This window comes from Coregonus lavaretus, assembly GCF_964263955.1.
Source record: "Coregonus lavaretus genome assembly, chromosome: 30".
In the NCBI taxonomy this organism is placed as follows: Eukaryota; Metazoa; Chordata; class Actinopteri; order Salmoniformes; family Salmonidae; genus Coregonus; species Coregonus lavaretus.
This window is the reverse complement of record NC_140017.1, coordinates 1,976,361-1,991,115: the sequence shown is the minus strand read 5'-3', so window position 1 is coordinate 1,991,115 and position 14,755 is coordinate 1,976,361.

The window sequence follows — 14,755 nt, the reverse complement described above, 5'->3', positions numbered from 1 at the left end:
TGGTAGAACGCCTGGAGAGGAGAGGATCCGATCTATCGAGACCAGCTGGTCAACCGGATCCAGCCACCTACACCCCAGCCCCTGGAGGGATCCAGATATCTCGGCCACCGGCGTTTGATGGGACGGCAGCGCGATGTAAGGGATTCCTACTCCAACTGGAGTTGTATTTCTCCAGCATCAGGCCGGAGCCCCGGGAGCGGGAGAAGGTATCCGTCCTCGTTTCCTGCCTTTGTGGGAGAGCCCTGGAGTGAGCCAACGCGGTGTGGAACGAGGGAGGTACCACATTGGAGAACTACGGGGAGTTTGCTCGCCTCTTTCGGGGACGAGGAACGCTCAGGACTACGCGCTGGAGTTCCGGGTGGAACGAGCGGCCCCTGATCGACCATTTCCGGTGCCACCTAAGGGAGGACGTCCTGACGTCCTGACGGGATGCCATGCTATCATTCTCCCAACTGGTGGACATGGCCATCTGGCTGGACAATCTGCTAGCAGCCAGAGGACGTCCTGGTAGGGGTCTGCCTGTTCCCACTCCGGACGACTCTGACCCCGAGCAGATGGAGCTGGGCGTAGCTGCCGGTCGAGAGAGCGCAGGAGGACAGCGACAGTGCCACTCTGGTGGCACGAAGGGACAATCCACTTCACGTCGCAGTCAACGTTCTTTTGGGTCTGGAGGCGGTAGGCAGGGTACTCACACATCACCCCAGGTAACGAACACCCAAATGTGTTCAGAGCCCTTTGCGGCTCACTGTACTTTATCTATCTCCTTTCCCGATCACTTGGTAGGTTCCCAGTGTAAGGCGCTAGTCGATTCAGGCGCAGCTGGGAATTTTATGGACAGGGCATTTGCACACCGTCAAGGCATTTCATTGGTTCCCCTAACCATTCCACTCCCCATCAGAGCACTTGATAGTCGACCATTAGGGTCCGGGTTGGTTAAGGAAGTTACGGTACCCGTCACCATGATTACGCAGGTGACGCATGTTGAGCAGATCACCTTTATGATTATTGAGTCTCCTGCTTACACTGTAGTCTTGGGTATCCCATGGTTAGTCCTTCAATACCCCAACTTCTCATGGCCACAGAGGGTTCTTACGGGGTGGTCGCGTGAGTGTCCGGGTAGGTGTCTAGGTGTTTCCGTTGGTGCGACCACGGTGGAGAGTCCAGACGGTACCCCCACCGTGCGCATTCCCCCCGAAAACCATGATATGGCGCTCGCGTTTTCCAAGACGCAAGCGACTAAATTACCACCTCATCGGGAGGGGGATTGCGCGATAAACCTTCGGGTAGACGCTGTACCTCCCAGGAGTCATGTGTATCCCCTGTCACAGGCTGAAATGGAGGCTATGGAAATATGCGTCACCGAGTCCCTGCGCCAGGGGTATATACGTCCCTCCACTTCACCTGCCTCCTCGAGTTTCTTCTTTGTGAAGAAGAAAGATGGCGGTTTACGTCCGTGCATTGATTATCGACCACTGAATAATGTGACGGTACGATTTAGTTATCCTCTTCCCTTCATTCCTTCAGTGATTTAATCAATGTATGGGGCCCGTTTTTTCACCAAATTAGACTTCAGGAGTGCCTACAACCTGGTGCATATTCGGGAGGGGGATGAGTGGAAAACAGCATTCAGCACAACCTCGGGGCATTATGAATACCTGGTGATGCCCTACAGTTTGATGATGAATGCTCCATCCGTTTTCCAGTCCTTTGTGAACGAGGTGTTTCGGGACATGCTTGGTCACGGTGTTGTGGTCTACATCGATGACATCCTGGTGTATTCCGCTACACGAGCCGAGCATGTGTCCCTGGTTCGCAAAGTACTGGTCCGACTGCTGGAAAATGATCTTTATGCCAAGGCAGAGAAGTGTGAGTTTTTCCAGCAGTCAATCTCCTTCCTTGGATATCGCATTACCACCACAAGTGTGGAGATGGAGGAAGACCGCATTGCAGCCGTGCGTAATTGGCCGACTCCAACCACGGTAAAGGAGGTGCAGCGCTTCCTTGGCTTTGCCAACTACTATCGAAGGTTTATTCGGGGCTTTGGCAAGGTCGCAGCTCCCATTACCTCCTTGTTGAAGGGTGGGCCGTCCCGGCTCCGCGGGTCTGCTGAGGCTGATTTGGCCTTCAGTAGATTGCGGGGTCTGTTCACCTCAGCCCCGGTACTGGCTCACCCCGATCCATCACTACCGTTCGTAGTGGAGGTGGATGCGTCCGAGGTAGGGATAGGAGCTGTCTTATCCCAACGCTCGGGCACGCCACCCAAGCTCCGCCCCTGTGCCTTCTTTTCTATGAAGCTCAGCTCGGCGGAGCAGAACTACAGCGTTAGTGATCGGGAGCTGCTGGCTGTTGTGCGAGCTTTGACGGTGTGGAGACATTGGCTCGAAGGGGCAAAACACCCTTTCCTCGTCTGGACAGACCACCGTAACCTGGAGTACATTCGGGCAGCGAGGAGGCTGAATCCTCGCCAGGCCAGGTGGGCCCTCTTCTTCACCCAGTTTGATTTCACACTCTCATACATTCCGGGTACGAAGAACGTGAAGGCAGACGCACTGTCTCGGCTGTATGACACAGAGGAGAGGCCCAGAGACAACACCCCCATACTCCCGGCCTCATGCATTGTGCCGCCGGTAGTATGGACGATGGACGCAGATATAGCGCAGGCATTATGCACAGATCCATCTCCACCGCAGTGTCCAGCTGGGCTGCAGTACGTGCCTGCGCTTATCCGTGATCGTCTGATCTACTGGGCACACACGTCACCCTCCTCTGGTCATCCAGGTATCGGTCGTACAATGCGCTGCCTGACCGAGAAGTACTGGTGGCCTACCTTGGCTAAGGACGTGAGGGTTTATGTTTCCTCATGCTCAGTGTGCACCCAGAGTAAGGCACCTAGGCACCTCCCAGCGGGTAAGCTACAACCTTTACCAGTTCCACAAGGACCATGGTCTCACCTGAGTATTGATTTTCTCACTGATCTTCCCCCCTCCCAAGGTAACACCACTATCCTGGTCGTTGTGGACCGCTTTTCAAAGTCCTGCCGCCTCCTTCCTCTGCCCAATTCTCCCCACGGCCCTACAAACTGCGGAGGCTCTGTTTACTCACGTCTTCCGGCACTACGGGGTACCAGAGGATATGGTGTCCGACCGAGGTCCCCAGTTCACGTCTAGAGTCTCGAAGCCGTTCATGGAACATCTGGGGGTCTCGGTCAGCCTGACCTCTGGTTTTCACCCCGAGAGAAATGGGCAGGTGGAAAGGGTGAATCAAGATGTGGGTAGGTTCCTGCGGACCTACTGTCAGGACCAGCCGGGGGAGTGGTCGGTGTTCCTGCCATGGGCAGAATATGCTCAGAACTCTCTCCGCCACTCCTCCACTAACCTAACACCCTTCCAATGTGTTTTGGGTTACCAACCGGTCCTGGCACCATGGCCCCAGAGCCAGACCGAGGCTCCCGCGGTGGATGACTGGTTTCGGCGTGCGGAGGAGACTTGGGACGCTGCCCACGTTCGCCTCCAGCGCGCCATGCGTCGTCAGAAGGCCAACACTGACCACCACCGCAGGGAGGCCCCGGTGTTCGTACCGGGGGATCGGGTCTGGCTCTCGACCCGGAATCTGCCCCTCCGCCTGCCCTGCCGGAAGCTGAGCCTGCGGTTTGTGGGGCTGTTTAAAGTCCTGAGGAGAATAAACGAGGTGACATACAGGTTGTTACTCCCCCCTGATTACCGTATTAACCCCTCGTTTCATGTGTCTCTCCTTAGGCCGTAGGTAGCTAGTCCGCTCCAGGAGTCTGAGGTACGGACATTGAGGGGGCCCCGGCGTACTCGTCCGTTTCCCTTGTATAGTTTCGTTTGACGCTTGGGGGCGTTTGATTTATGCAAACGGATTAAACTCTGGACTTCGGTATTTTACCTCCTGCGCCTGACTCCTTCTTTCACACCTTGTCACAGATTGACTGACCAGGGTTAATATACCACAGTTTCTGTCAAATAAAAAGCCTGCAGAGATAAAATGATGATTAAAAGCATCACTTATCCCATTCTCAGTTATGATGCCAGAGTAAGAAAGAACTTGCTTAGGCAGGGAAGAAGAGGAATTTGTACGCTTCAGTGCATTTACATTTTTCCACAATTTTGAAAGATCACCAGAAGATTCAGATAGAGCTTAAAAAGTAGCTTGATTTAGCTTTCTTAATCGAGATAGTACATCTGTTTCTCAGTTGTCTGAAAAATTGCCAGGTCACTGCCCTGCCTCAGGATCAGAACAAGTATTATGAAAGGAGCAAAGACCAGGTAAAAAGTTAGAGGAACACAATCTTCTGAAAACCTAACCCTGGGATAGATTGTTTTTTAAACTGTATTTGAAACTTTATTTTAAATGTACATTTCTATCTTGTTAATTCCTGTAGGAGCCACAATCAAGACCGGTGCCACTAAGACCAGAGCAAGGATATATAAAGTCAGTCAAATTCAGTCACAGAGGAATAAAATATACTAATTTCACCCAAAATAACATAATTGCTGTAGTTATTTTTTGTTGCTCTGTTTGAAGATATCCTTTGCATCAGAGACAGTCTGGATGAGAGCAAATATCTGATGTGTCAGAGTCTGCTACACTGGATGTTTGCTTACAAACCTCATTACTGGCCGCCTCCTCTCTGATGCTCTCCTCTGGATATCCTCCTGTCCAGTAGACATTAAAGCAACCTGGAGCTTCTATATCATGTGCCGTTTCCGGTGTTCTGTTGGATTTGGGTTGACTTTAGACATTCCTATGGGGCTAGTTAGGGACCATCGGTAAATTACACAATGTACATGGGACAATATGTTAAAATTCCAATAGCTCTAAATGTCAATTACTTAACCTCAAAACAACTATAAATTGTAGAAATTCACATACAAATATTGAAAGCATTTAATTAGAAAACTAAAAGGTGTGCAGCATGAAAATATTGTCTCATTTACATTGTGTAATTATCCAAAGTCAAACTAACTTTGCCACAGTCGCACACCAACTTGTTGAAGTTAATTGGAGAAATAATTTGGCTAACTTTTCCCACCTGCGAACACACACAAGAGACACACACATCAAACCCTGAAACCAACTCACGTTTGAATTTATTCATGGCCGCTAGCATTTCTTAACGGGCCTGATTTAAAATGAGGACAAATCAGGAAGTGCAGGAAGTGCAGTCACCCTTTAAGTGTTCAGGAATTCTTCGCTGCTCTGTATGCATTTCATGAATTTGTTAACGGCAAGATTGACTCAGTGAAAGCCTTTATCAAAAAGAAAAAAGTGAGCATATCAATTGATTTGTAATTTGAATTGTAAGATCTTCTCAAAGGTGCTCTCAATAGTTTATTAGATAGTAAAAATTGACACCTGGACCTTTTCACACGCTTCCTTTTTGGGATCTCTCACAACTCTAGCCTGGACCTCCTTCAACACATTCTGGGAAAGACACCCATTAGTTGAGAATGCAACAAAAAGTTGATCGGATATATCAAGATGTTGAAAAGGAAGGACCCCACTGGGCACATATGTCAGTTCAACGTCTAGTTTTGATTTACATTTGGTTGAGTTGTCAACTAACGTGAATTCAACCTGAAATCATGAAAAAAGTAATTGTCATTGGATTTAGATTAAATATTGTGTGGAAAAAAAGACACAATTCCCTTATGTTGACTTTTTACAAATCCAATCAGTTGACCACATTGATTCAAAGTCATCACATTGTCACGCCCTGGCTCTGGGGACTCTTATATGTTGAGCCAGGGTGTGTAGGGTCTATGTTTTGTGTTCTATGTTCAGTTTCTAGTTCATGTGTTTTCTAGGTTGGCCGGGGTGGTTCTCAATCAGAGGCAACGAGAATCAGCTGTTGCTTGTTGTCTCTGATTGGGAACCATACTTAGGCAGCCTGTTGTGCTCTTGTGTTTTGTGGGATCTTGTTCCGTGTAGGTTTGTGTATGACCGAGGACTTTTCGTTTTGTTGTTTTTGTATTTTGTATCGTGTTGCTAGTACACTATTAAAAGAGATGTACGCATATCACGCTGCGCCTTGGTCCGTTCATTATGACGATCGTGACACACATTTAATTATTTTGTTGAAATTACGTGGAAACAACGATGATTCAACTATTTTTTGCCCAGCGGGATCTCTCTCCAGAGAGATGCATCAACCTGATCCACTGTTTGCTTCAACTGAAGGACCACGCTTCACAGGAGAGGCATTTACTTTTAAATTTTTAAATTTTAGTCATTTAGCAGACGCTCTTATTCAGAGCGACTTCCAGTAGTGAGTGCATAATTTTTTTCCATACTGGTCCCCCGTGGGAATCGAACCCACAACCCTGGCGTTGCAAGCACCATGCTTGAACGTTTATTGGGCCGAAATGCCTTCTGGAACATGTGAACATTCATGTGCCTTAATATCAAACTTGTATGCCATCTGTAAATACGAAAAAAATTGTTAAAAATTACTAATCTAGTTGGTTTGGCCACGGAAAAAAGACAGGAACCTTCCCGCCTGTCATGATTGGCTGAGATAATGGATGGGTTGGACATGCTGAGAGATGAGTTCGGATTGGTCTGCCATGTAGCATGCTTCTGTCTATAACGTGAGCTGCTCAGTACGTGAAGATAATCCTTGCTACCGCAGCTTTTTTGAAAGCTATAATGTTACCCATGGACTCTTAAGGCTTAAGAGGGTGTGAACGATGCTGAATGTGTGTAGAAAAAGAAGAGCTCTCTAGTAGGTGTACCAAAACATTTAAGGCCCATTTTCTCAAAAGTTTATCAACTTTCAAAGCAGAATTACTTTCCCATTGTTCCTCAACTGCAGTGTATGATATACAATTTTTTAGCTCTGAGTCTAAAATGTTATCCAATGTAAAAAACACAATTTAAAATGTTGCTACATGAGACCGTATCGAGGCAGTGGGTCACATATGTACCTGATGCCTTTCATGAAGGTTTTCGATTGTGATTTTCTTTTTCATAATCGAAAACCTTCATAAAAGGCATTGTGTATAAATTAGTTAATCCATGAATACGAATATAATTTTACATATACAATGCATTTGGAAATAATTCAGACCCCTTGACGTTTTTCACATTTTGTTACGTTACAGCCTTATTCTAAAATGGATTAAATTGTGTTTTTCCCCATCAATCTACACACAATACCCCATTACGACAAAGCAAAAACAGGTTTTTAGAAATGTGTGCAATATTATAATTTTTTTTATTTTTTTATATGACATTTACATAAGTATTCAGACCCTTTACTCAGTACTTTGTTGAAGCACCTTTGGCAGCAATTACAGCCTTGAGTCTTCTTGGGTATGACGCTACAAGCCTGGCACACCTGTATTTGGGGAGTTTCTCCCATTATTCTCTGCAGCTCTTCACAAGCTCTGTCAGATTGGATGGGGAGCGTCGCTGCACAGCTATTTTCAGGTCTCTCCAGAGATGGTCGATCGGGTTCAACTCCGGGCTCTGGCTGGGCCACTCAAGGACATTCAGAGACTTGTCCCGAAGCCACTCCTGCGTTATCTTGGCTGTGTGCTTAGGGTCGTTGTCCTGTTGGAAGGTGAACCTTCGCCCCAGTCTGAGGTCCTGAGCGCTCTGGAGCAGGTTTTCATCGAGGATCTCTCTGTACTTTAGTCCGTTCATCTTTCCCTCGATCCTGACTAGTCTCCCAGTCCCTGCCGTTGAAAAACATTCCCACAGCATGATGCTGCCACCACCATGATTCAAAGTAGGGATGGTGCCAGGTTTCCTCCAGACGTGACTCTTGGCATTCAGGCCAAAGAGTTCAATCTTGGTTTCATCAGACCAGAGAATGTTGTTTCTCATGGTCTGAGTCCTTTAGGTGCCTTTTGGCAAACTCCAAGCGGGCTGTCATGTGCCTTTTACTGAGGAGTGGCTTCCGTCTGGCCACTCTACCATTAAGGCCTGATTGGTGGAGTGCTGCAGAGATGGTTGTCCTACTGGAAGGTTCTCCCATGGCCACAGACAAACTCTGGAGCTCTGTCAGAGAGACCATCGGGTTCTTGGTCACCTCCCTGACCAAGGCCCTTCTCCACTGATTGCTCAGTTTGGCCAGGAGGCCAGCTCTAGGAAGAGCTCTGGAGCAGGTTTTCATCAAGTAATTGATTCTGTCTATATAAGGTCCTATAGTTGACAGTGCATGTCAGAGCAAAAACCAAGCCATGAGTTCGAAGGAATTGTCCATAGAGCGCAGAGACAGGATTGTGTCGAGGCACAGATCTGGGGAAGGGTACCAAAAAATGTCTGCAGCATTGAAGGTCCCCAAGAACACAGTGGCCTCCATCATTCTTAAATGGAAGAAGTTTGGAACCACCAAGACTCTTCCTAGAGCTGGCCGCCCGGCCAAACTGAGCAATCAGGGGAGAAGGGCCTTGGTCAGGGAGGTGACCAAGAACCTGATGGTCTCTCTGACAGGGCTCGAGAGTTCCTCTGTGGAGATGGGAGAACCTTCCAGAAGGACAACCATCTCCACAGCACTCCACCAATCAGGCCTTTATGGTAGAGTGGCCAGACGGAAGCCACTCCTCAGTAAAAGGCACATGACAGCCCGCTTGGAGTTTGCCAAAAGGCCCCTAAAGGACTCTCAGACCATGAGAAACAAGATTCTCTGGTCTGATGAAACCAAGATTGAACTCTTTGGCCTGAATGCCAAGCGTCTGGAGGAAACCTGGCACCATCCCTACGGTGAAGCATGGTGGTGGCAGCATCATATTGTGGGATGTTTTTCAGCGGCTGGGAGACTAGTCAGGATCAAGGGAAAGATGAATGTAGCAAAGTACAGAGAGTTCAATCTTGGTTTCATCAGACCAGAGATTCTAGCAAATTAGTAAGAACGTCTCACCCCATGTTCAAGAATGGCCTTTTTCCCTTTTTTCAGATTACAACCTCTCACTTTCGGTTATTTGAAAATGAAATAATCTCCAAAATATAGCTATTTTTAAAACAAGCCATAGAATGTTGGTTGCAATTTCAGTTTAATCAACCAGAAAAGACAGAACAAATAATACATTAAATATTGTGGTTAAACTCAAATATACTAATTTATTTTAAAAAACATACATTTTCAATGAAAGGTTTAAAAAATATATAATCTTTGTAAATTATATCATCAATAGGACTGGTGAAGTTATGACACGCATGCAAAAATATATGGAAATGTCTGCTCTATCCAAAATTACAACCAAATAATTGCAGCATTACCGCAAAAATGGAAGAGGCAAGTGGAAGGGGGAGAAAGTAAGGAACTTTTCTGTTGGCCCTGCATTAAAGACCAACATTTGTTAAAGAAAATTGTGATAAATAAAAAAGTATACCAGTTTCATTTAAGGACCAAACAATGTACAGCTGTGCCATATAGATTGCAAAATAGTTGGGAAGGGATTTTTGATGTACAGAATCCATGGCACATGGTTTATGAACTGATACACAAAACAACACTGTATTCAAAACTTAGTTTTTCTATTTAAATTATTATACAAAATTCTTGCAACCAATAGAATGTTATATATATGGGGGATACAACCTTCCCAGCTCTGCAGATTTTGCTGCGAAGACACAGAGTCATTAGATCATTTATTTTGGTACTGTCCATATGTAGCTTGTTTTTGGTCACAGGTCCAGGAATGGCTGAAGAATAGCAATATTTACCTGGAGCTAACTCTGGAGATAGCACTACTGGGTGATTTGAAAAGTCATAGTCAATCGATCAATTATATAATAATACTTTTAGCAAAAATGTTTATCTTTAATTTACAATCTGTAGAAACTATGAGAATAGAAAGGTTCAGAACTTTTGTGAAACATCACAGCACAGTTGAGGAATATATGGCAAATAGAAATCCAATATGGATGGTGTTAAGAGATAGATGGGAGGGGTTGAATGGAGCTGAAGGGTGGGACTAATAACATTAAGATATCTAATGTAAAATATACTGTGTCCGTAAAATATATATAGATTCCGAACTTTTGTGAAACAGCACAGTTAAAAATGAGGGTAGAGGAAGGACAGGACTAAAAACAAACAAAATATAACTATTGTAAAATAGATTGTGTCCGTAAATGTATATAGTATGTATAAGCTGGAAGTAGAAGCCTAAGTGTTGTTGTTCATTAGTTTACTCCAATTAGGGGAGGGGTGGTAGGGTTAGTGGAAAATAATAAAGGAAAATATATTTAAAATATATATATTGATAGATAGATACAGTACCAGTCAAAAGTTTGGACACACCTACTCATTCAATGGTTTTTCTTTATTTTTACTATTTTCTACATTGTAGAATAATAGTGAAGACATCAAAACTTTTAAATAACACATATGGAATCATGTAGTAACCCCCCAAAAAAATTAAACAAATCAAAATATATGTTATATTTGAGATTCTTCAAATAGCCACCCTTTGCCTTGATGACAGCTTTGCACAGTCTTGGCATTCTCTTTTAGATCTGACACCCCTATTAGCTCAACAGTCATCTGCCCCTGCACCTGCATCCACAAGCGGCTCCTGACATTATACCTAAAGCGGACATTGCCATTGACTGCACAGAGTCGCATTAACAGAAATCTCATGCAGCCCTGTTTACAAGTTTGAACACTGGAATGTGAGATGTAATCTACACCTTGATTAGGCTGATAGAAATCCTCATTATATCGTTGAAGGATTTTGAATTTGAGCGTCATTATTTCTATATAGCCTACACTTTCTAATTCTGAACTTGTAACGTGAGTAGCATGGGTGTGACTTCGTGACAATGATCAAGAGCAGCTGCTTACCGATTTGACAGATCCAACGCAGTTATACCTCAGACACTGCCAAAACATGATTATTGTCAGTTAAGAAGATTGGGCCTCTCTCTTTTAGATCTGCCACCCCCATCAGCTCAGCTGCAGTCACAGCAGTCCTCTGCTGTGGTATTTAATTTACCGGCTGCACCAGTTCCTACCACACTGGCCGTGAAGGGAGAAACTTTTGAGGATTCCCAGATGGATACAGGTCATTCAGAATTATATTACATACGCTCACTCACTCACACCAACAGATGTGCACACACAAACATGTTGTTGAGCTGTATACTTACTGTCACTTTGTGTATCTCTCTTTCAGCTCTGCCATGCACTACACCACTGCCTGACAGCCTCACCCAGAAGTGTATACACTGGGCCTATCAAGACTGACAAAGCAGAGATGGGTGGCTGACAAGGAAAAATATAACACAACATGCACACACACTCTCTCTCTCTGTCTCTGTCTCACACACACACATTATCCCCAATGTAAATACATTGTAATTACTTGTATGCTCCAACAGGCCAGGTCGCAGTTGTAAATGAGAACTTGTTCTCAACTGGCTTACCTGGTTAAATAAAGGTGAAATAAAAAAACAATACTTTATTTTAAGATTGGAGATATCTACGCCTACATATCCATTATCAATATCTACATAATTACTCTAAATATATATCAAATCAAAGTGTGATTGATAATATTGTAAAATTGTATTGCTTAATGTGTACAGTTTCAGGAAATTCTGTGTGCTTTTTTCTGAGTTGAAAAATGCCTCACTCTCACTCTCTCACACACATTGTTTATTTTATGTATGCTCCATGTTATTTTAGAATCGTGTGCAATAAAGTACATTCACAGTTAAAGCAACAGTTTGGTTTATTGGATATTTCTCTGATTAAAATGAATGACCAAAAGGAAGTCTGCAGTGCAACCCTCTGGGAGTGTGTGCAGGTTCTGTCATCTGGAGCTGAAACAGGGCCCCAACAGCTCTAACATACAGTGCATTCGGAAAGTATTCAGACCCCTTAACTTTTTGTTACGTTACAGCCTTATTCTAAAAATGGATTAAAAAATAATAATCCTCAGCAATCTACACACAATACCCCATAATGACAAAGTGAATATAGGTTTTTAGAATAAATAAAAAAACAGAAATACCTTATTTAGATAAGTAATCAGACCCCAGCATTGAAGGTCCCCAAGAACACGGTGGCCTCCATCATTCTTAAATGGAAGAAGTTTGGAACCACCAAGCAAAGTACAGAGAGATCCTTGATGAAAACCTGCTCCAGAGCTCTCAGGACCTCAGACACGGGCGAAGGTTCACCTTCCAACAGGACAACGACCCTAAGCACACAGCCAAGACAACGCAGGACTGGCTTCTGGACAAGTCTCTGAATGTCCTTGAGTGGCCCAGCCAGAGCCAGGACTTAAACCTGATCGAACATCTCTGGAGAGACCTAAAAATAGCTGTGCAGCAACGCTCCCCATCCAACCTGACAGAGCTTGAGAGGATCTGCAGAGTAGAATGGGAGAAACTCCCCAAATACAGGTGTGCTAAGCTTGTAGCGTCATACCCAAGAAGACTTGAGGCTGTAATCGCTGCCAAAGGTGCTTCAACAAAGTACTGAGTAAAGGGTCTGAATACTTATGTAAATGTCATATTTCCGTTTTTTCTTTTTAATAAATTAGCAAAAATGTCTAGAAACCTGTTTTTGCTTTGTCATTATGGGGTATTGTGTGTAGATTGATGAGGGAAAAAAAACAATTTAATCAATTTTAGAATAAGGCTGTAACCTAACAAAATGTGGAAAATGTCAACGGGTCTGAATACTTTCCGAAGGCATTGTATGTACAGGGTTCCCAGGAGTGGTAAGCAAATATGTTTATTGTCCTGCAAAAGTATTTATAATGTACCAAGGCCATTCCCTGGCTACCCATCCACATCGCTCCGGCCAAACTGACGTTTATTCTCCACAATGAATGTATGTAGCGATTAAAATTCAGTGTGAGTCATCAGGCAACCAAGGCCAAGGAATGGAGAGAGAGAGATGACCTGGAGGGAGTTCCAGACATCAGCTTTTTATGAAGCAGAAAAGCAGAGATGGGTGGCTGACGAGGAAAAAATTAAATACAACATGCACACACACACACACTCCTATCTCTCTCACACAGTCTGTAAATATGTAAATACATTTAAGATATCTAAGCCTACAACTCTCTAGAGTGCAGTAAAAAAGGCTTATCATTAATATCATTAATAACTGACACAATTCTATAATGAATACATATAATAATAATACATCATAGAGTGACCAATAGTTACTGTATTGTGATTGTTTAGTGTTTTAATTACTCAACAAGTAGTGCCCCAAAGTTGGATCGAACCATGTCTCAAAAGCAGCAGAAAAGGTAACAACAATTTCTGTTACGGCTATACACATCTGGCAGTTGCTTTAATCGACATCAGTGCACATGGAACAGTTGTTGGGGGTTAACTGCCTTGCTCAAGGGCAGAATGGCAGATTTTTCCACCTTGAAGGCTTAGGGATTCGAACCAGCAAACACGTCATTGGGTCTAACGGTCATCTCGCGCCGAACTGCGTATTTATTTATTCTAAAAACCAAAAACAACTTTATATCGAAGGAGTACAGTTGAGTTGATTTGACAGCCTGCACGGTTTGTTACTTTCACAAGGTTGGAGTAAAAACATGTTCAACTACTTAAGACATTGGCTCGAATCTAGGATTTGCCTTTAGATTTCAAGAAAATTAACAACTAAGGAATAATTTTTCTCTTCTCTTATTGACTTCCCAAATCCAGGCCTGGTCTGCTTGGTCTCGCGATGTTACGCCTCTGGTTTAGAAACGGTGGTTAAACGATATATTTTATTCGTTCAAATAGCTCAGTTTTTACCCCACCCAGTTGGTGGCGGCAATACACCTTTCTGGATGTAGTCCGTCAATAAAACCTTAAAGAAGAAGAAGATGAAGACCGTTATGACTAGAGGTGAGGCTAAATGTAAGATCAGAGCCTTTTTGATAGATGTGGCAGGAGAGATAGGACTCTGAGCCCAAGGGACGGCATTTCTATGCCCTCCAGACCAACATTCAAAGGTCAGTTTAGGAAGGAATCCTGTAGCTCAGTTGGTAGAGCATGCCGCTTGCAACGCCAGGGTTGTGGGTTCGATTCCCACGGGGGGCCAGTATGATAAAGGTGTGCACTCACTAACTGTAAGTCGCTCTGGATAAGAGCGTCTGCTAAATGACTAAAATGTAAAAAAAAATTGCGTTGTTTAGGAGTGCAAAGGCGAATTGAGTCATTGCACACGCGCATTTCACAGGTTAGGCGGTCCCTAACGGAAATATGCAAATGTATGCTAGAACGGGCAAATAGGATCTCGCTAGCTCGTGCTTTGCTCTGCCCACCTCCTTGCTTGTTCTGGCCACTATGACTCTTCTGTTCCCATTGGAAACGACAGGCGGTGGTCTATCTTGGTTTAGTTATAAAAATCTTTGTGAATGGTTTATGTCTGGAGTGTATGGTCGATGAAACGGTGGAGTATGTTGAAGAGAGGGAAAGATTGAAGTGTAGTGTCCCTGAGGTTGGATGGGTGTGGAAGGGAATTTGGGTAATGGGGGAAGGGTATTTTAGAAGAGCAGGGCTCTTATTTTATTTTATCAGAGGTACTGAGTTAGGTAGGAGGATTTAGAAATGTGGAGCTAATGTTGTAAATTGTAATTGACACCCACACTCCAGCACAGTATGGAGGACTAAAAGTGCCACAATTAAATAAATAAATACACCATTAAATAATTAATTAAATGTGTCATTAATTAATTAAAATTAGAATTAAATACATAAATGTGTTATTAAATGTGTCATTAATTAATTCAAATACCGATTCATTTTATGTAAAATACAT